Raw genomic sequence first — 23,476 nt, 5'->3', positions numbered from 1 at the left:
AAAATTAAACACATAATTAGGTTTGATTGCGGCATGCTTGCCTCGTTTCATGGAATCAACAAAAAAAAATCGATAAATGTAAACCAACATAATATAACGTGATATGGACACGAAAAGGCAAAAAAAGGAAGAACCTAACAGGACAAACTACAAACTATTACTTGTCACCATTACAATTATGACTGATACGAAATGCACAATTCAAATACGAAATGTAAATCTCTTCCAGTCTGTTTATGATATACTCTTATATAAAATATTTGTTCAATTATAAAACAAGGAATCATTACATATAGTAAATGTTAACAAACACTTCACACCTAATTAATACACAACGTATTGGTTTACTCTCAATGAGATGATTCTCCATTAAATGTCATCTCCAGGGATTGACTAAACTCACTGTGATCTTAAAATTTGATCTAAATATATCAATTAAAGAAGAAAATTCATATGCAACAATAAAGGCTTTGAAATATTACTCGAAACAGATTATACTACCTTGGGGTGCTCCATAGAGCTTCCAAAATAACCTATTCCAAAAGACAGGGAAGTGTAGGCTGCTACAATCTCTATAGCTTTCAGTTTAGGTGAAGCCCTGCGAAGCTAAATAGGAAACAAACAAATATTAAGTCATTTTGTCCCTTAAAAAAATCATTAAGGTTGAGGGTCGGGAGTGGGAGCTCTCACTGTTATAGGAGCCTGAGCTTGAACAACCAGAGTTCCGGCACTTTTATCAGTACCATGTTGGCTACTATCTTGCATAACAGAGCACAAAACTATCATGCAAGCAGAGCCCAGACCTGCCTGCGACCTGTGCAACAAAAATAATAACCATGTTAGATTCACAAGCTGGGGGTATACATAAATGGAAACAAAGAAGATGATTTTTGTCGGTTTAACACACAAATAAATAATGAAAACTAAATACATAGAAGAAAGCACTAAACTAAACAACAATCAGAAAAACAAGAAGATCTTTACAAAAATATTCCACTATTAAACTAGCCACGTACCAAGAAAATATAATGTTCCTTGTAGTAAAAGATAAATTAAAATTGCACATTTCTAAGATACAATTTTTTTTTTTGGTTTTTGTTTTTTTGTTTTTTTTTTTGTTTTGTTTTGTTTTGTTTTTAATTCTGTTAGTTATACTTCCCAAAATAAAATAAAATAACATTTTTGAACAAAAAGGATACATACAGTGATGATGAGACACAGCACTCCTGAGCAACAAATCCTTTCATTAAATACTCACCAGCACCACTAATGCAACAACCAACTATAAATGGAGCCCAAATGGACCTTTTGAGGATGGCCAACAACCGGAGCCATACATTGCTGCTAATCCCACACGTCCAGTTATTTGTTAAAAATATTTGAAGAATAAATTTCAAGTTTAACTAAATAATGATCCATTTTAGAAATGACGTCAGGCAAATTTCAACTTTTAGGTGTGAATTGTGATCAACAGAGGCATCAAATCTGAATAAAAGACAAGCCAGAAAAGCAATGAAAATGAAAATGATGCCAAATAGGCCCTTAGAAACACCCAATAACCACTTCAAGGTTTCATTCACTACCAAGAAAAGCATTTCTTTTGCATGGTTGCTGGGAACTTGGGAGGACAAAATGTCATAGAGGAACTAAATTTTTTATTTTTATTTTTTAAATCAAAGCCTCTGAATCCCCTCCTCTCTCTCTCTTTCACATACACACAACTCTTCATACACGGATAAGAACACTAGAAAAATAATGATACAATTTAAGGAATTGAGACAAATAATATAGAAACTCTTTGCATATATAACAAGAACATGCCACAAAAACAAAGCAGATAATCACCTTCAGTGCAATGCCACCACTCGAAGCTCCAAATGCTATATGTCCTTCAGTGTCAACACAAATAACCCTAACAATGTCCATAATGTAGTCATCTTTTGGCACATTCAACGTACATAATTGATCATGATCTCCATTTGTGTTCAAATGATCACATGGTAGAACATCTACTTGTGAAACAAATGCAAAAGCATTCATAAATTAAAAATAAACTTTAATAAAACAGCCCAGTTCACAATGCAAAAGCATTCATAAATTAAAAATAAACTTTAATAAAACAGCCCAACCATAATATATATATATATATATATAGAGAGAGAGAGAGAGAGAAGAAAGTAATTGACATACTTATCATTGTAACATATTTAGTTGTGAATACCAAAAAAAATCAGTTGACAGATTTAGCATGAACATCCTTTTCTCTCAAAACATATTTTCATGAAACAAGTAATTGACATATTCAGCAAGGATAAAATTACACTTTACCCCCCTCAACTATTGTCACCTATCACTTTACCCCCTGAACTAAATATTGTAACACTTAACCCCCCTTAGTTACTAATTTTTTTTTCAATCTAAACCTTTATGGTGAAAATACCCTTTTATCTATGGGATAAATTACACTTTACCCTCTTGAACTAGTGTCACTTAATATCACTTTACCCTTCAACTAAAGAATGCTACATTTGCCACATTGATTTGCAAATTTGTATCAATGTAAACAATTTGTTTCTTCTTCTTCTTTTTTTTTTTTTTTTTTTTTTTTTTTTTTTTTTTGGACTAGAAGAAGAATTTCCATTAAAGTAGCCAAATGGCATATACAAAGAAGAATCCATCCAAAAATAAACTTACACCAGCAAAGGAAAGATGAAAACAAACAATACACAGGAGTAAATCTGTGAAGAAAACCCAACTACACAACATGTTCTTGTGCTCGTACTGCAAACAGAGGCCAACAAACGATCGTAAAGCATGCCGGGGATAGATCATAGGTTACAACCATAAAGTGGGTAAGTTACATCAAGCACTGATGGACTCCAAAGTCAAACCAAACCAAAATACAAACAAAAAACAAAAAAGAAGACCAAAAAACTCAACCTTGAACCATATCTGTACTAGATCCAGACCATCGGGTTGGAGGAGGAGAACCCAGCACACTTCTACCATGGGAAAAAAGAGGCAGAGGTTGGGAAGAAATGCTCCCAAACTTATTTAAGAGAAACCTGAAAGAGAAAAAGGAGGGAGGGAGAGGAGAGAGTTGGCTGGAGGCCAAAACCCCCTCCCCAAATAGCGCCACTCTGAGGAACCCTAAGAGAAGGAATAAAGAGAGAAGCTCTCAGCTAGAGAGAGAGAGAGAGAGAGTTAAACAATTTGTTTCTTAGATAAATGAAAATTTGACGTGTGATTTGCACTTGACATCTCAAATCAAATGCCTAAAATGGCATCATCAATTTGTTTGGTTTAGTATTTAAAAATTATTTTTGAGCCCTTATTTTTCATATTTTTTTTGGTCTTCAGTGAAACTTCTCAAATTTTAGTCTCTCTTTTTTCTTTTTCTTTTTCCTTTTTAAGTACATCTAATCTAGATGCATCTGAAAAAAGTTCATTAAAAATGAAAATACATTAACATACCAGTTTTTGTTTTTTATTTTTTATTTTTCATCTTTAGTAAACTTCCTTTAGATTTCCTTACAAATATTTAACTTTTTAGGTACATTTAAAATTAAATATTTTTTTTATACTAAATACGAAAAAAATTTACTAAAGACATAAAAAAAAAAACACAAAAAACAAAAAACTCAAAAACTTTAATTGAGTTTAAAAACCAAACAAAGTATAAAAAAATTTAGTTAAGGGGTGTAGAGTGATATTGAGTGATAGTTGAAGGGGGTAAAGTGTAATTTACCCCTATAGTTGAAAGGGTATTTTCATACTTGAGGTCCAAATTGAAAAGAAAAAAAAAAGGAAAGAAAAGATAAGGGGGGCTAAGTGTTACAATTTTAGTTTAAGGGGATAAAGTCATATGTGACAAGAATTGTTTTGTTTTGTTTTGTTTTTGTTTTTTTGTTTTTTTTTGGGGGGGGGGGGGACTATGGTACACCCCGTGGTTGTGGATACCCAAAAAAATAATGAAATCGACATATTTAGCATGAATATCCTTCTCTCTCAAATATATTTATCATGAAACAAGTAATTGACATATTCAGTTATGGTACACCACTTAATTATTGCCAGCTTTGGAAGGCACAAGAATGTTCTGTTTAAAATCTAAATGGCATGGAGTACCTGATGCAGCAGCATCCTCTTGAGTGCTAGAAGAAAGTTCTCCATCAATTTCTGCTTTCATGGATTTTGCATCATCGAGCATTGATTTGTATTTTTCCCACTGTCTTTTTGCCCTCTCTATAACTAGCCACTATTTCCAAAAGATGCACAACACGTATGATGACTAATTCCAGAATAAAGAACAAATTACTAAAGAAATTTAAAACCAACATATTCAAGAAAAAATATTGATATGTAGGGAAATGGAAATTTAGATAGATACGACAGAAAACTAGGAGAGTTTACTTCATCAGCCTCCGGTATACTTGCCGGCAAAGGAATACCCTTGGATTTTGCCCACATACGTGCACCTTTCCCAACCAATAAGCTAGGAAACACAAAAAATGCCTCATAAGAAAACAAAAATCTGAGGGAGAACAACAAATGGCATGCCCTAGTGAGATATGCTTAACTCCTCACCAAGGATCACCAGTATAGCCAAGAAAAAGAGGAAATTCAATTTGGCATGATGTTGAAGTAAGAAACTAATTTATCAGAAACTTGGAATGGACTCCTCAATAAATAATTGCTTTCAAATTTTGAATTAAAGACCAAATCACTGTAACTAATTTCACCCATTACCCTTCATGGTTTCACTTGATTTGAGTTTTACAAGCACTACACGTGTAGAAGGCAGATTCATATTCACTATTCACACATAGTATGCATTACGTAACATCTCTAACAAAATAATGTTGCATTGCTTATAATTCCAAATGAAAAATCCCCAAGAAATAAATAATAAATACTGTGACAATGCTGCCATAAAGAGGTAATTTGTATATCAAAATTCAAAGATAAACATAGGTGTAATCATACATGGGAGGCATTCAACCCAGTAGTGCTGACCCCAACATTTGTTCCTTGGCCAACAAAGTAGTAACTTGGATACCATTTCAGACACCTGCTAATCATTAACTTCATAGAAATGAAGAGCATAAAATGAAAATGACAGCTCCATAACATTATCAAAGCCAAAGAACAGAAGAAATTGAAACTCACAACATAAACACTTATTTACTTGTTTAGAGTATGGTTTCTATTAATTATACTTCAGGAACACTTGGCACCACTCCAATAGCCCCAAATGACCCATAATCACCATCCATGATACTGGTATCACATTTTACATGACCGTCTTCAGTCAAATTTGAGCCACGCCTAGCATTTGTGCTTGGATCACCCTTTAAAGAAACAAACTTGATCAATAATGAAATTCACAATAGCTAGACAGAATTAAGAAGAGAAACACTACAGAAAATTTCCACTGCATGAAATGGCTCTTTCCACATCAAATAGATAGGAGGAATGTTCTAGAGCCATATCTAACCCATCCAACAACCTTACAACATCAAAGCCTAACCATCCCCCTAGGACATTGTATTGATCCCCTTAAGTTTGAACCAATCCAATGAGCCCAGTGTCACGACCCAAACCCGCCCCTATGGGTTTAGCACCGTAACTGACCAGTAATCCGTGATTAGCGAAGGCTTGCTTAACAGTAATAACATTAATACAGAGTACAGGGGTTGTATATCAAAATTCAAAGATAAACATAGGTGTAATCATACATGGGAGGCATTCAACCCAGTAGTGTTGACCCCAACATTTGTTCCTTGGCCAACAAAGTAGCAACTTGGATACCATTTCAGACACCTGCTAATCATTAACTTCACAGAAATGAAGAGCATAAAATGAAAATGACAGCTCCATAACATTATCAAAGCCAAAGAACAGAAGAAATTGAAACTCACAACATAAAAACTTATTTACTTGTTTAGAGTATGGTTTCTATTAATTATACTTCAGGAACACTTGGCACCGCTCCAATAGCCCCAAATGACCCATAATCACCATCCATGATACTAGCATCACATTCTACATGACCGTCTTCAGTCAAATTTGAGCCACGCCTAGCATTTGTGCTTGGATCACCCTTTAAAGAAACAAACTTGATCAATAATGAAATTCACAATAGCTAGACAGAATTAAGAAGAGAAACACTATAGAAAATTTCCACTGCATGAAATGGTTCTTTCCACATCAAATAGATAGGAGGAATGTTCTAGAGCCATATCTAACCCATCCAACAACCCTACAACATCAAAGCCTAACCATCCCCCTAGGACATTGTATTGGTCCCCTTAAGTTTGAACCAATCCAATGAGCCCAGTGTCACGACCCAAACTCGCCCCTATGGATTTAGCACCGTAACCGACCAGTAATCCGTGATTAGCGAAGGCCTGCTTAACAGTAATAACATTAATACAGAGTACATGGGTTGGCGGAAGCCAAAACAGTAAATGAAAGATGTCCAATGAGCTGTGACAGTCTGTATGCAAAAAGACTTTTCGTAACATATTCACATTCGGAACAAAAGCAATATGTACATACATCATATACAGGCATTCAGGTTAGGGACCAAATCCCTACCATAACAGTACAATACAAGTCTATACAGTATTACAAACAGAGACAGAAGGGTGAACTGAGACACCCCAAAAAGCCTAAGCTTGAACACACTTGGAACCTCGCAGTGAGGCACGTGGGTTGGCTTGACAAAAAGAGAGTTTAACCCAACGCTAGCTCCGATCTGGTGCCTAGACACCTACATATATATATAAATAGTGAGCGAAAACCCAGTGAATAACATATGCGTAAAGAGGTTAGGAATGAATGTCCTTCTAGTATTTAAAACAGTCATTTGAACAGTATATCAGTTATTCGATCATAGCAGTCATAAGTGGTACATCCAATAGCAAACAGTACAGTAGGTCTTAACAGACCGAACAGTCAGTTGATGGCCATCATATCAGTAAATAGTAGTGGTTCCAAACATGGGAACCGACAGAAATCTCTGTGACAGTAGCAGTACCGTACAGTAACAGTAAATTGCTATGGATGCCACGAATACAGTTCGCAAATAGGACAAGCATTTATTCAGTAAGAAATATCATTTCAGAAAGCAGTACAGTTGATCATTCAGAAAATATTCATGATTGAATATATCTTTACAACATTGTTACTCATAGAGCACTGGGCTACAGATAGGCTAGAGCATCCTCGAATGCCAACCCTACAGTTACAGAATGAACACACACTAAGTTACACATTTGGGAATCAATGACTTAGTCCCTATCTTGACTCGGTGTGGTTCTACATCAATATCCTCCTTAAGATACCTTAAACTAGGCCTAAGAATGCCTAGGATGGAATGAGGATGCAAAGATGCACTTTAAAACACTTTTCAAAATTTTCAAAAAATAGGGGTCTCGCTTGAGCGTGGCTTTCTACGCTCGAGCGGACATGCAGACAAAGGATCTCTGCTCGAGTGTGACTTCCTTCGCTTGAGCGGACTGTAAACTACAATAAAAGTACTGGATGCATGCAATTCACGCTCGATGGGCGCTTGACCTCCGCTCGAGCGTGAGACACAAGTCCTCTCTCGAGCGTGAATTCCCTCGCTCGAGCGGACTGTAAACATATGAAAAGTACTGGATACACGCATTTCACGCTCAAGCGTTACTTTCCATGCTTGAGCGGGATGTATGTACTCAGAGTGTACGCTCGAGTGTGAAGTCTTATGCTCGAGCATGGGTCCAAAATCTGGAATTTCCAGATTAAACCTCCAAGCTCAATTTCAACATTTCAAACATCAAATCCGATCCTTTTGGGCTAATTTTCTGAAAAACACTTTAAAACTCATAATATGACATGTTTCAAAGATCAATTGCAAAACCAAAGCCCAAAGGTAGTTCAATTGAACATAAATCCAAACAAAACTTCATGAACATGATGAACATATGATATGCAAGTGTTCAATTGAAATCAAAGCTTCCAATACATGATCAAACGAGTCAATTCACTCAAAAACATGATGAATTCATGGACCATAGCTAGAATATAGACATGCATGTAAGGATTTCCATGAAATCAACCTCAAAACTCAACAATGTGTACATGCATGCATGACTCAAGCTTCAATTCAAAAATTTAAAACCAATTCTAGACGTAGATCCCTAATGGCTCATGGACCATGCAAGATACAACTAGAATTCAAGTTCAAGAAGATGATTCTTCTACCTTAGGTCTTCAATTTCAAGTCTAGGAGCTCAAATATGCAATGAACTCTTCAAATCTTCTAGGTCTCCAAGCCAAATTAAGTGAACTCAATTCTTCTTCCAACTCTCAAGCTCTCTCTCACGTTTTGGTCTCTAGAAGTGGCTGAAGAAATGTTATGTCAAATGTGTATGAAATGAAAATGAGTGTTGGTCTAGAACTAGGCCACTAAGTGGCAATCTTGTAATAAACTTATTTAATGTAATTCAACATTATTTAATCCAATTTAATCATACCAAATCAAATTTCAATTAAACATACCATAAAATCACATAAATTCTAATTAACATGAAATACTAATCAATTTCAGATTCGGCCGCCAATAAGGCCTTCAATCCACAGTTCGACACTTAAAACATGAACAGATCAATTAACAGTCAAACAGATAGAAATGCGTTTAAACTAATACACTCAATCAATCAGTTCAGAATGTCAGTCAAATCAATTACTTAATCATGTTCAGTCACAGTTTAGCAGTAATTAGTGGTATTATTAGTAAACAGTGGTGAGGGTTGTCATAGTCACCCCTCCTTACAAAGAGTTTGGTCCTCCAAACTCGAATTACTTTCATTTTGGAAGAATACCGGATCCAGAGGAAACAGTTCAGGATATCTCTTGATCATATCGTCTTCCCTTTCCCAAGTGGCATATACGTGTAGACACCCCATTTTTGACCGTCCTCAAGACTTGGACGTCACCATTTGAACACACGGTGATCATCCATGTTTGTGTTCGTTTGGAGTTCCTGGAGGCCTCGGCTCGCGTGCCTTGCCTTAAGATCTCCGAACTCGACCGTTTAGTGTCTGGTTTTGCACCAAACACTTGTGTTTTGCCTTGGAAGGGCAGGGTAGGGCTTGTGGACCATCCCCACCCATCACCGGCAGTGGCTAGAGGCCACCGGCTGGTTTTTGCTGCCGGCCGGCACTATTTGTTGCCGGTCAGCACTTTTTAGTGCCGGCCGGCACTCTTTTTGGCCAAGATGGCATTTTTGGCCAGCCGATTACTGTGCATCTGCTTTAGCAGATATTTTAAGACAGCTGCCTTGCTTTTGCTCCCCTCCATACACGTGTATGGAGGGATCTCCCTCTTATGAAGCTTGTCTTGTAATATAGAGAGAGAGAGAGAGGGTCTCTTGGCTGAAAAAGGAGAGAGAGTTTAGATATTTTGAGAGCAAAAACAGCCATTGTTAAGCTCTGGTTCTAGGGTTTGAGTTAGATACACTTCCTATATCTCTTTCCCTCTCTTTTGTGCTCTAGGTGTTTTGTGTCTTACTATTGCACACAAACACCTAGTGTTTCACCTTCCTCTTGGAACTGAGGTTCTAAGGGACTGATTTTGAGGTTTTGGTGTTGGATTCAAGCTAAGGAAGGCCATTGGAGCACCATTTGTGAAGGGGTCATCAAGAGTAAGAATCTCACCCTTTTATTCCCCATTTTTGTACCTCATTTCTACCTGTTTTAAACTCGTTTTTGTGCTTATTGTATAACACAAAAAAGTTCTGTTTTTAGGCCCTCTTTATTGTTTATTAAGAGTGTTTTATTGTTTGAGGGTGGTTGACCCCCCCTTAGGCCTTGAAAGGCCTCATTTTGTGCCCTTTTGTGCTAGCTCCGGGATTTTGGTGTTGAGGTCTCTTCACCACTGAAATCTTGAGGGATTTCAGTGGTGAAGATGATGCCTTGAAGTCCCAAGAAGGAGAGGGCCACCCCCTCTCCTTGTTGTCCTTGAAAAGGACATGTTTTGGTCTCTAAAGGGGGCCTATGCTTGAGTGTGTGTTGAGCATGTTTAGGCTGTTTTTCATGCTTATATATCCATAATATAACATGATTTTAAATTGGTTTTGGTACTCCATGCATGCTTAGCATAGTTGCCATGTAATGCCTTGTTATGCCTTAACATGTCTTAGGTTGTGTGCCTTTGTTTCTAGCATGTTTTAGGCTTACATTTGTGAAGATTTTGTGCTTATCTTGACATGTTTTAGGTCTGTCCATAAGTGTTTGGGTTGATTTTGGCATGCTTGGTATAGCTCCTTTGTATTTGGGCTTGTTGGCCTTGAGCATATGAATGTATAGCATGACATCTTTGCATTGATTTGGTGATTTGGGATCATCCACCATGTCATTTCAGTCCTATTTGCATGCCTATATGTTTACCTTGGATGCATCTTTAATGCCTCATAAGCTTGTGTAGCAATGCTCCTTGTTTTGGCACTTGTGCATGCCTCTAAATTTGAGCCACTTAGATGCCATCTAAGTAGTCCTTTAGCCTTGTTTAAACATGCTAAAAACCTGTTTTTAGTTGCTTAATGCATGCCATGTTTGTTGTGATAAACATGCTTTAAAGCTTCATGACTTGCCTCAAGTACTTGGACCATGCTTGCATGCATTTGCTTGTCTTGTTTAAACATGATTTGGCATCATTTTATGACATGATTTTTAATGCTTATGTTGCATGCTAATTAGTCCATGATTCCCTCTTTCAAATGTGTTTGAGAGTTGTTCAATTTATGCCTAAGTGTTGGCCTTTCAACATGTGTATGTGTGCATGTGTGTTTAGCCTCCATTTTCGAGCATTTTGGCTACTGTTTTGGGCCTTATTAGAGCTGCCCAAATCATGTTTAAGACCACCTTTCCATTGGCTAGCATTGCCTCATGTTTGCTTGCATACTTGCATAAGTGTATCGCCATGCCATGTTGCATCCTTAGCTTGCATGCTTAGGTTGCATTGCATCTTGTATGCATGCCTTGTTCCTTGACTTAGTGATAGGAATTGGGCCTTGTTTGGTTTGATTTGGTTTGCATGCATTTGAAATCAAAGTTGCATACTTGGTTCCTTGGGCCATCATGCATGGAAATGCGTGATTGGTGGTCCGAGAATCGAGGCACATGCCCCTTTGAGTCATTATCATGATAAGGGACATGGTTGGTGCATATATGCCTTGAATTATGCTGCCACGCTTTGTCTCGCCCTCTGTTGCTGTGAGTTGCAGGTTCTGCAGACTTTCTTTGCCGACCGGCATTAAATCACCAGCCGATAGCTTTGTTTTGTGCCGGTGACAATACCACACTGCCGGTGGCAATTCCATTCAGCCGATGGAGATCTCCATTTCCCAAGGAAGCAGTCCTGAGGTTTTGGCAACCTCCAGAGGAGTGAAAGAAGGAAAACAGAGGCAGCCAATGCATGGCGGCGCGTTTCCCGAGGCGATTTTCTATTTTCCTTAGTTTTAGTTAATTTGCTTAGTTGATTAGGCAATTTGTAATATTTAATTAGCTTGCGTAGTTAATTAATTTGTAATATTTATTTGGCCCCCTCCGAGTGAGGGCAAATCTGTAATAAGTGTGCGTGGGTGGTGTGTATGTCTTCCAATCCCCACTTCTTTCTTCCCTTTTATTTACCTGCTTATGATGGTAGATTAGGGCATCTTTAAAATTATCATACCTTATGCTATGCATGCATGCATCCATATATTTGTATTACATACATTAGGCTCGGTACATCACGCTAACTGCATCTGTACTTCAATTCACAAATTGAATATGTGGTAATTGATCGCATTTCATATGCCATGTTTAGGGTTAGCCGAGCCTGCCTAGATTGCATTTTTGCATGTGATGCATTAGCCATTTCTAACATGAACTATGACATGCATGTTTGCTAACTAGTTTATTGTTTTGGCACGGAGTACGATGTAAGTATTTTCGCTTTAGCATCTTGCATGCGTATGAATGCTAAGATGACAGCATGCCTGCCATGCGGCTAAGTGCTTATATGAGATAAACTGTTTTGAATGCCTGTGGGTGGAGGTTGGATTGTTTGAGTTGGAAAAACTCATTGAAATCCGTGTTTTAGCCTACTTGCGAGTAGCAAGTTTCAAAGCATTTTCAAAACAAACGGATATGCAATGTTTCTTTCCAAATTAGGCAATCTAGTCTATACTTGTTTGCTGCGCGCATAACATAGTAATTCTAGGCTAATAAATGGAATAAGAACACATAACGTTTTCAAAATCGGATATCATGGTTAGTAGAGGCCGGTCTTCGGACCGGGCGAAAGGGGGTGCTCATAGCTGACCTTCCCCGATTGTACGTAAGCTCCCGAGCCGAGACAACTCCGGTGATGACGGACATGTGGCCTTCGGCACCGAGTCAGGGTTTCCTAAATTTCCCCATTTTAAATATATTTAGGTGGCGACTCTGTATCTGGCAAAGCAGTCCATGTTTGGCACTACTTTTTCAAAAAAAATTTGTTTCTCAAAACGATTTGCCAGATTTGGACTCTTTGGTTCAGATTAAGAACCGCGACAACAAAATCGAGTCCGAACTGTAGTAGCATAAGGCCCCCCTCCGCGGGCGCGTCTACAGTTTCTGGCGACTCTGCTGGGGAGCATTTAGAGAGCTTGACTCGAACTCGTGATATCCTGTTTTGATTTCACTTATGTGTTTCTTTGCATTGCATGTGCATTGGTGCGCCTAGGAACACAGTGTTTGCCATCTGCCATTCCTGAACGGTTTGCCGGAGGATTGTCTTGTCAAGACATGTCCATAAGGCTGACCGGTTATGGGCTCTGACAGTATGGGAACACAAACCCCAGTTTACCGGGGCACCCTTTTTGACCATTCGACCTAGTGCATGTTCGGATCCATAGTGACCATTCCAAGTTATGACAGGTTGCTTACCCGATGGTAGGTTGTTTGAAAACCGCTGCGTGCGTAGTGAAACCCTAGTTCCTGACAAAATAGGACAGGGAAACCCTACCCCAACATAGGGGTGATTGAGCTCTCTTTACTTGCTATGTGCTTTTAGAGTGTATCTCTACAGGAACGCATATACCAGTTTGCGAGTTTGAGTATCGGGCCCGAGGGCACCAGAATCAGTATTGTTGAGAATCAGTTATCAGGAATCAGTTATCCGCGGGTATCAGATTCAGTATTTTGGGAACAGAAATCTGGGAACAGTGATCAGCAGTAGGGTACAGTTGTTTGGCTACGCCTGTGTTTGATCAGTTTGGACTGAAATGCTGCCTGTTTTTCCTTTCAGTTCAGAGAGTGGCAGAGTTGATACAGAATAGCCTGTGTCTCCCCTTGCTGAGGCAGGATTTATGGCGGCACAAAATTCAGAAGAAGTTGTGGTTATGACGGCTGCATTGGAGCAGGGGACCGCTCCGCAGAGTGAGGCCAGCATCAGTATGTCACACCCACCCAGGTCGCCCGTTGTGCACCCGGTCTGGGCTCCCCAGTTATATCAGGCTCGTGAGCCCACCACCTTTGAATTGTTGGGAATGATAGGAGACCTCCAGAGGTCCGTGGCCGATCTGGCCTATGGAATGTCGGCTTCACCGCCAGCGGCGCCGTATGCTGGGAGTTTCGTACCACAGGAGCCCCCGCTACTGGGGCGGATTGTGATAGAGCTCAGCCAGCCAGAGCTGGCTTCCAGCTACAGCCACGACATGCCAGCACCGACCCAGACCCTTGATCAGGCTGAGGCCAGAGGAAAGGACAAGGCAAAGGTAGACGCCGATCCTATTGAACAACTGCTGTGGGCAGTCGAGGCTCTGAAAGTCAGAGAGATGAACAAGCAACAAACATCCGCGATCGTGATCAAAGCTGTGGATGATGCTTTCCCCGCTCCGATCAAAGGCAGTTCAAGCCAGGTAGAAAATCGGGATGGGCCCCGTCATGCCCAGACAATTCCTGTAGTTCCCAACCCTGCACCGGGAAAGGTTCAAAAAGCCAAGGCAGTGCTAGCCGATCCTTTCGCTAGCGCATCTGGCAAGAATCCTCAAACTTCAAAGTACCTGCCCCGAGGGCGCAGGTCTTTCACGACCTCCACATGCCTTTGTCTAGGGCATTGCTAATATTGGCGAAGAATGGGCATCTTAAGCCTTTGGAGCCTCGGCCGCTTCCGAAGAATCTCCCCGCCACGCATGATGCTACCTTGTACTGCGCGTACCACCAACAGTCCGGTCACAGTACCGATGGATGTTCCCGCCTTTGTCATGAAGTGCAGGATTTGATCGATAACAAAGTTGTCCTCCCACCCACCTCGACCAAGTCCGTCACCACCCAGTTGTTGGATTTCGAGGGCTCAGATACTGCGAGTATGTGAAGTGGACCGCCTGCGGGCAACATTTGGTATATTTTGGATGTAGCGTCTGGCACGCATTTTTTGAGCATCGGTGAAACCGAGTTTTGTAAATCCTGGCTTGGATATCAAGTCAGTCTTTTGTTTGAGTCTGTCTCTTTGTCTTGAGTCAGTCTTTTTTTGCTTAAGGGTCTGTCTTGTTGTGTCGAGTCAGTCCCCTTTGTATATAATACTAGGTGATTCTGGGGTTGTTGTCCCGAACGCCATTTTGTTATTATCTATTTTTGTTTTGAGTCTGTTTCTGCCAAGGAGCCAGTTACACCAATCAAATCCGAATGAAATAGCTGTTGCTATCTCAACTTCATGCTTGCTTTCAGCATAAGTGCTAGAGAATTTGATCGGGCTGACAGTACATCTCGCCTGCTCTCCTGCGCGCCAAACTCATTGCATTGACCTAAGTTTTCCAAAAAACAAACCTTTTGAACACTGCGGTGATGAAAAACGAAGAGGAAGGAATTCCTCGGGTTTTGCAAAATTTTGATCATTTTGAGAGAAAGAGAGGCGTGCTAAGCCTTTTAATGAGTGGAATCATGCTTGTCGGCGTGAGTACTAAGAAGAATCCTGGCCTGATCCAGATTGGTTCCACACTATCTTCGGCGCGAGCGATTTGTCGCTTTCTTAAAAACTTTCAAAAGCAAATGTTTTGCGCGGCCCTGTGAAGACTTGTGTGGAATCCCTCTAGAGGTCGCGCAGCCTAGGATCGCTCTCAGCCTCAAGATTCAACCCATTTGTTTTCCGACTTTGAACCCGTTCAGAACGTTCAGAAAGCTCAACGGACAAACGCCATGAAAGGTCTATATGGCCAGTTTTGAAGCAGCCCTCGAGCAAGAGGCACCAAAGCCGAATCAGAAGGAGTAGATCTCGTCGGAAGAAGCTCGTGGAGTAACCGGGATGGATTCTCCGCAAATCATTGCAACAGCCGTTCTCCTAGACACAGAGAGGCTTCAATTCAAGAAACCATTTGGCATGGACTTGCTACACTTTTACCCTTTGAGAGGCTCGCTGGGCCGAAAACCCGGAAGGGCGACCCAGGCAAAAGTTAGAGCAAGAGAAAAATACAAAAAAGACAAAAAAAAAGAAAAGAAAAGAAAAGAAATGAAAAGAGAAAAGGAGAGAGAAAAAGGAAGAGCAAAAAGAAAGAAAAAAAATATAGAAAATGATAAGAAGCTCGCAAGGTCGAAAACCCGCATTGGGCGCCTTGGCAAAAGTGAGAGCCAAACAAAGTGAAGGTTAAAATACCCGAGTGTACCTTAACCGGAACTACGTGAGGCTTGATTACCATGTTTGGGATACGTAGGCAACTTCATCATGAAGTCCAGCCCCCAACGCTTTCATAGCGTCTCAGTCCATGCAATGGTTTCGATTTCATCCCAAAGTCTAGTCGCCAACGCTTCCAAAGGCGACTGTGTCCATATATTTGCTGTGACCGTCTTCGTCATCGCTGTGTCCAAGGGCTCGACCACCGCCAATGAAGACTGTTTGTAGACTGCTGCGGCACCATCCAAACAAGGGGCAACTTTCCCTTGCCACGAGACGCCGTTCAAACCAGGGGCAACTTTCCCTTGCCTTCCCCCCCCTTTTTCGAACCAGGGGCAATTTTCCATTGCCTCCGATCCGAGGTTGTGCATCTCAAAGAGTAAGCTCCATGCTCGTTGAGCATTGACTGTTTGAAAAATAGTTTTTGAAAATTTTTACTGAGGTTGACTATTTTCTCGAAAACTATCCCATTTTCCAAAACTGGACCATTGTCTTGGACCCAAAAGGAAAATTTTCAGTGCTTGCAGCCTGACTTGCATGCTTTTCAAATCAAAAAATCGAACAAGTACGTTAATCCGACTCTCATTTTGATCAAAATTGTTTTAGTAGAAAGCAAAAAAACAAAGAATGGTTAAAATGATGAACTAGGGGCACAGTTGAGCCAGGCATTCTGTCTTTCCCCCGTCATCGACGTACTTGCCAGAAGAGCGCTCTACCCGTCAGAAGAAATGGCCGTGAGCTAACGGTGTTGAGCATGAACCCACACCGTCCCATTTATCCTTCAATCACCCCGGGGAGGGATGAAAAATGAGAGAATGAAGAATAGAGAGGTGTAAGTTGAGAGAAAAGTAAGGAAAAGGGTTTTGAGAAAAAAATCTGAGCTCGAGAGCCGAGTGATGTGAGAATCACAAATCAGAAAGGGTGGGAAACAATACCCAGGTTGAACTGGCTCCTCGTGGTCCGAGGTCCCCCATCTTCGCTAACGCGTCTGTATGTCGTGTCTTTTGTTTTGTATATCTCAATCTTTTGTTTTAGGTCTTTTTCGAGCGTGTCTCGTTGTGTTTAGGTCGTGTACCTATATTTGAGTCCTCCCCGCTGTGTTCAGTTGTAAGCTCGATATCCCGTTTTGAAAAACCCTCATTTGATTTCAAAAATCATTTACACTCGGAATGCTGTGCCATTCTCTACATTTGAACGTGTTTCGACTCCAACTGGTTCCATCTTTGAGGTCCGTCCTGTTAGATTGGGCCGTTTGTTCAGAATTTGCTGTGTGCAGAATGAATCGAATGCTGTGTTATGGGCTGTATGCAGATTAATCCCCAACAGAGTAAGGGCCGTGTATCCGGAATCAGGCAGTGGGTTTCTTGGGCTATTTTGCTGTTGGCTGTTTAATTATCTGATTATTACAAGTGCAAGTGTTCAATTTTCAGATAACCAATCAATTTCATTTACATTGAGGTATAACATGATGAGATGCGATGCAATGCATGAGATATGTAAATGTAACACTTTTTAAGCAAAAATCTGTTCATTTCATAATCTTTCTCAAATGTACAAGTTTTGGAAACAAAAATCTGCCTGCGGCAGTACAAGGTAATCTAACTACCAACAAAAGGAAAAGTACAAAGAAGAAAAAATAGCAAAAATCTGCATCCATGTCGAGCACTCCGGGGGGCCGTCAGTCCGTCCTAGTCCTCTTCCTGGACGAGGGTCCAGGAGCATCATCAGCATCATCGTCAGAGCCCGAGCTAGAACCGCCTCCGGACTCCTCCTCCGATGACTCGGACTCCGCCTCTGCCTCCGCCTCTAACTCCTCGTCATCATCATCGTCCGGGACTGGAGCTCGCGAGCTGCTCCCGACATGAGTACGCCCTCCCCTGGTACGGGGAAATATCCAGCCTTCCTCATCTCTCCCCCGGGCAGGGACAGAAGGCCCAGCTGGAGCACCTCCTGCCGTGGGAATCTGGAAAGGAGGCTGAAAAGGTACACAAAAGGGAGATGCATCAGGATACTGTAGACAGTTTATCAGTGCAGAATGCAGTGTATGAGTACAGTGTGAGAATGCCGTGAGCAGTCTATCAGTGCAGAATGCAGTGTGTGAGTACAGTGTATGAATGCCGTGGATAGTTTAACAGTGCAGAATGCAGTGTATGCAGTGTTCAGATACTGTGAGATCAGTGTATCAGGTGTTGTGTCGTGCATCAGATTATGTAAAGCAGTGTATGAATGGTTTGAGGCCAGTGTCAGAAGGACATACCGGTATGCTGTAGAGGGCTAGGAGATCAAAAGTCCGCTGAAGCATCCCCATCATCGAGGCATTCATCGCCAACGACTGACGGGTATACCCAGGAGAAGCCTGCAAAAGCGTCAGATGCATCAATATTCTGTGGAATATCAAATAAACTGAAATGAATGACTGTACAGAAAGGCAGTAGTACATACCGGAGGCAAGTCGGGGACATCGATGAACTCGTGACCAGCCGGTGGAGGGGCGAAGGGGATCTGATAGGTCGACCCACCCTGCCCCTGGAAAGTCAGTACAGCAGGCAGGGCGGGCCAGCCAGTCCCCCGTCCTCCCTGAACTCCGCCCCTGCCACGGACTCGGGCCCTCCTCGCAGCCCCTACTCCAACTCCCGCTCCGGCCCCAGCTGCCGATGCCACAGGCCTAGCCCCCTCTGCTCGACGGCCGCTCAGAGGTCGCATCAGGTACGTCCGCACGTACTCCTGATAGTCGCCGGTACCTCTGAAGCCGGCCTCCTCCCAGCCGATGGTGTAGTCGTCCATCTGCTCGCTGGTGAGCCCCTCGATCTCCCTCATATCTGCGGGGGGGTGAACCGGGACTATCTGCTCAGGTAACCCCAGGGTCTGGCGTAAGAAACGCTCCCCCAGGTACCAAGCCCGACAGACCGGGCCCTCAAGCAAGATCCGGAAACGTGAGGTCTCCTCCGCACCAGTGAACCGATCCCGCATCGCCGCCGGCAAGGGAGCCCACGGCCGCCATGTGATCTGAAAGTGACAGACAGTTTGTTATCTACTGTTTTGAAAATATACGGTGAAAAAGCGAAGCTTAAATGAACTGTAAGTAAAACATACCTCGGCCGGGGTAATGGTATCGAAGTATCGGCGGAAGAAGCCGAATGTCTCCCGTGGTCGCCGGGTGCATCTCCCGTCGAAGCGACTCGAAAAGGGGACGGCCAGAGGAGTCTCCGCAACTGGCACAGGAGCGAGCCTAGGGAAGTAATCGTAAACCCACAACTGCAAGATAAATACCAGTACATTTATCAGTTGAAGCAGAATGTATTATAAAGCAGAAATGGCAGAGCCGTGTGTTGTGCAGTGTATTGTGTGCAGTGTACAGTGTGAGCAGTGTACAGTCAGTGTAAAGCAGAATGTATGTGTGTGCCGGGTGTACAGTATACAGCAAGTGTAAAGCAGACTACAGTGTGTGCAGTGTACAGAATACAGAAAGTATAGGGCAGAAATGAAAAGCGGAGAAGAAGTGTACCTCCCAAGCCCGCCAGTAGCCTCCAAGTAGCTGGCCGCTGCCGCGAGAAGCCGAGCTCATGTACCCGTAGAGGGTGGACAGAGCGGCGCCGCCCCAATCATAGTGCAGAATGTCCCGGACGTCCACCAGTGCGCTGAGAAGACAAAGAGGCACGGTGTTCGCCCGATCGGCGAAGATGGTAGTCCCGAACAGGAACATGAGGAAGCCGCGAGCATGCCTCTCCACGTCCTCCGGGGTCATCTGCGCCTCCTCCTCCAACATGGGCTGGACCTGAAACTGTACCTCAAACCAAGAGTATCGAACGAAACCTGGGCGAGCTAGGGGTGGCGCCTCCCCCAGTAGATGGACCTGAGCGGCGGTCCACTCATCTATGTCGATGTCGAAAGGGATCGGATCACCCCCCACCCCGATGCCAGTGAGCATCGAGAAATCGTAAGGGGTCATCGTCATGTCCCCTGCAGTGGAAAAATGAAAAGAATCGGTGGTGTCCCACCATCTCTCCGCCAGAGCGGCAAGGAGAGGCCTACAAGTGGAGAGCCTAGAGAGTCCTCGGCAGAAGACGCCGAAACCCGCTCGATCCACGATGCACCGGACTGCATCAGGGAGCTCACCGTACCACTCCCGAGCGCCAGTATTCCCATACCCACGGATGGTATGGGAACCCTCCTGTAAACAGAAAATAACAATTGCAAGACAACATTCAAAATGCAGTTTTGAAAAAGCAGATAAAGCATGTGTGCAAGTTTGACAGATTCAGGCAAATACCGAGTGCCGGTGTGCTTACAGTGGACTACAGCGTGTGATGTGTCAGCGTGTTCGGATGTTTCAGAACAGATATAGCATGCGTGCAAGTTTAACAGGCTCAGACAATTCCTGGGTGCCAGTGTGTATGCAGTAGAATACAGTGAGTGCAGTGTGTTTGAGTAATTCAGGGCTAGTGCAGTGTGTGTGCATGTGTCAGTCTCAAGCAGATATCAGTTGTATGTATGTTTACAGTCAACTACAATCTACAGCATATCAGTTTTCAGCAGTTAAAGAATACAACTAGCTATGACAGTTTTTGTATCCTACATTGCGGAAAGTAAAGCAGAAGACAAAGAATTACCTCGGAAGTGCCAAATGAAAGGTGGGAGGTAGGCTCACGCAGTAGTAGCTCAGGCGCCACGTGCCTCTCGAAGCTCCGAAACTGACGCAGGCCGTCGGGGGGCAGAACATGGATCGCCGGTCGGTAGGTCGCCGGGTCGAATGAGCGCTCGCTCAGTGGTAGGAGCTTGACCCCGGGATCCATCTTGTGGTCCGGGGGAGTCCCTCCATGTGGAATATCGTCCGCCATATCAGAAATGATGAGAAAATGGCCGGAGGAAGGAAAACCGGGCCGGAATGCGAAGAGTCAACCGAAAAGTCAACTCCCGAGAGGGTCGGAAATGGCCGGAAAGGCCGGAATGTGAAAAGGCACAAGAATGAAGAGGAAAACAAGGGGAACAAACCCCGAAAAGGCGGGAACGCCAAACGAGGCACCGAAATGGCATGCAAGAATAGGGGCCAAGAGAGGGGTAATGAAGCAAGTGATATAAGAAAAATCCAAACTGAAAAATTTCCTTCTACAACATTGAAGAGGGACCAAAAATATGAATGTTTACAGTATATGGCAAGCCTCAAATCAATATACAAACATGCTAAAAAAAAAGCACAAGATTGAGGCTCAAAAGGTGCTATAACATGAAGTATACAAAATAATCACCAAACAGAAAAAAAATGTTAATGAAACATGAAGTATAGGCCAAAATAAGGCCACTTTCAGTTCTGTGAAAAAGCCAAAAACAGAAGCAAGGGGGGCTGCCAATTTATGCAAAAATGGGGGCCAAATAAGGGATATAACTACAAGTGGCACATGGAGGCATCAAATGGTGAGGGGCCCTTCAACAATGTTGAAGACGGGCCCAAAATAAGCACATTCACAGATTACATCATGCTCAAAAACAGATTACTCATGGGCCAAAAATAGCATGCAAGATTATGACATATAAGAGGATTAATGAAGCAAGTGCATCATGGAGGGCTCAAACAGGGTTGAGTCCTTAATGAAAAATGAAAATGAGCTCAAAAGAAGGCCACTTTCAGTTAGGGCCGGAGCTTGAAACAATAAGCATATAGGGCTTACAAATGGATCAACAAAAAGGGTCAAAAGAGGAGAAATGTTACTCACCCTTGAAGACCAAAGCTTTTGTTGCTTCTTGGACCAATTTGCAGCTCCTTTAGCCTTTGAGAAGCCCTCCTTGTTTCTGGAAATGAAGTGGTGATGGTAGAGCTTGGTGGTGATGAAGAAAACAAGGTGTAGGACTTAAGGTTTTTTAGGAAAATGAGAAGGATGGAGGGAGATATGGATCTTGAGGCTTGAAGAATAAATTTTCTAACCCCTAAATGTGATGCCACCAGCTGGTTATATGGACAAGAAAAGGGGAGTAAAGGAGGGGCAAAAGGTGGGGGAAAATAGGCAAGTTTTCCCCCACAAAATATCCCCCGGATTGGGATATTTTCTGGGGGAAAGGGCTACACAGTTGTAAAGTGGAAGGAGAGAGGAACATGGCCGGCCACCTATTGGGCTTGGAAGTGGCCGGCCGGCCACCCCCCCTAGCCGGCCAACTAGGGGTCAAAAGGGTCAACTTGAAATAGTGGCCGGCCACCACATATTGGTGGCCTCCCAGGTCTCCTCTTCACAACCCTGTGGTTCGAATTTGGAAACTCTAAAACAGGAGAGAGAACAAGCCATTTTGAGGAGGGGTTCAAAAGGTTCAAATGGAATTAATGGCCGGCCATGAACTTTTAGGGTCCTCCCATGTGTGTACAACACAAATATGTGGTTCAAAGTTCAAGAAAGTGGCCCAAGGGTGTTCAACATTGGCTCGGAAGGAGGGGTTCAAAAGGGTCAAGAAGCATTAGTGGCCGGCCATGAACTTTTAGGGTCCTCCCATGTGTGTACATCACAAATATGTGGTTTGGGTTTGAAGAAAATGGCTCCAAGGTGTTCAACATTGGCCCGAAAGTGCGAAAAACGGGTGTCGGAGGGCGAAAATGGAACATAGCTGGTTGCCAAGATAATTGCTGGCCTCCCACCCTTCCATGACCTTCCTAGTGATGAAACAGAGGTACCTGCCAAAAATGAATGAAAACCGATGCAAAACGAATGTTCGGGGGCCAAAACACGCAGTTTGGGGCCCCGGAAACTGCTCGTTAAACACCGAAAATGGTATTCGACCTCGAAGTGGGTTTCTCAGACCCCAGTGTCCCTCAAAAGGGATTAAATAGGAAGTATGCCAAAAATCAGAGCAAACGGAGATGGTTAGGCGGTCCCGAACCGAGGCACACGGCCTGACGGTCCCGGAAAACCGGAAACCGGGCTCCGAAATGGGCAAAATGGCTTACGGCCACAGAATGTAGCCCACGGCCACTGAGAGATGGTCTACAGGACCTCTCCCTCCCCTTAGGAAAAGAAACAGAGAAAACCGAGTCTGGTTCGTAAACCGAGGCAAGGCACAGAAGAGGGTTCGGAAGTCCGGAGGCAGGGCGCACGGCCATGACTCTGAAACTTCTGAACGAGCATAATATGTAGCATCACCGAGCGCTCAACTGGTGACGTCTAAGTCTTAAGGTCGTTCAAAAATAGGGTGTCTACAGTTGTCCCTCTTTGACAGAACTCGAAAGTCACAAGTGACGGGAGTGAATGTCAAAGCCCAGAGACGACCCATTTTTGACAAGGCCGAAGACTTAGACAAACGTACAAAATAAACAGAGATGTGCCCGCAGGCATGCCCGCAGTCAAAGGGGGCAAAATGCAAAATGATATGCAAGAAGATTTTGAAGATTGGACTTATACGCTACGCGAAGCCGGTTTTGAAAGTTGGACTTATACGCTACGCGAAGCCGGTTTTAAAAATTGGACTTATACGCTACGCGAAGCCGGTTTTGAAAGTTGGACTTATACGCTACGCGAAGCCAGTTCGAAAATTGAGGATTCATGCAATGCACTGTAATGTAGTGGCTAAAATGCAATGTAATGGCTAAGAGGTAAAGGCACCTTACAGGGGCAATTGGCAATGACTTACCTCATGCTGCTGGGGATCTTTCGCTTCTTCTTGGTTGAAACACAGGTACTACTTTTCTCCCTAACCATGGTCGTAGCTTTCCCTATTCTCCAACAGGGTGACAGACTAGGTTGGTTCAGTATCCAGAATTGAGGTGCATACACGCTATCTCAACCTATAGGGCTTCCATACAGATTTCAAGCCGAGG

General features: G+C 42.8%; 1 pseudogene; it reads right to left on the bottom strand.

The window, feature by feature from the left end:
* Positions 1-316: 316 nt before the first annotated feature.
* Positions 317-23,476, bottom strand: part of LOC114300626 (putative threonine aspartase) — a 58,424-nt pseudogene continuing 35,264 nt past the window's right edge.

The sequence above is a fragment of the Camellia sinensis genome, chromosome 4, assembly GCF_055761805.1.
Source record: "Camellia sinensis isolate YWXY chromosome 4, ASM5576180v1, whole genome shotgun sequence".
Classification (NCBI taxonomy): domain Eukaryota; kingdom Viridiplantae; phylum Streptophyta; class Magnoliopsida; order Ericales; family Theaceae; genus Camellia; species Camellia sinensis.
Note: the sequence above shows the minus strand (reverse complement) of the source record. Positions and strands in the feature narration are given on the sequence as shown.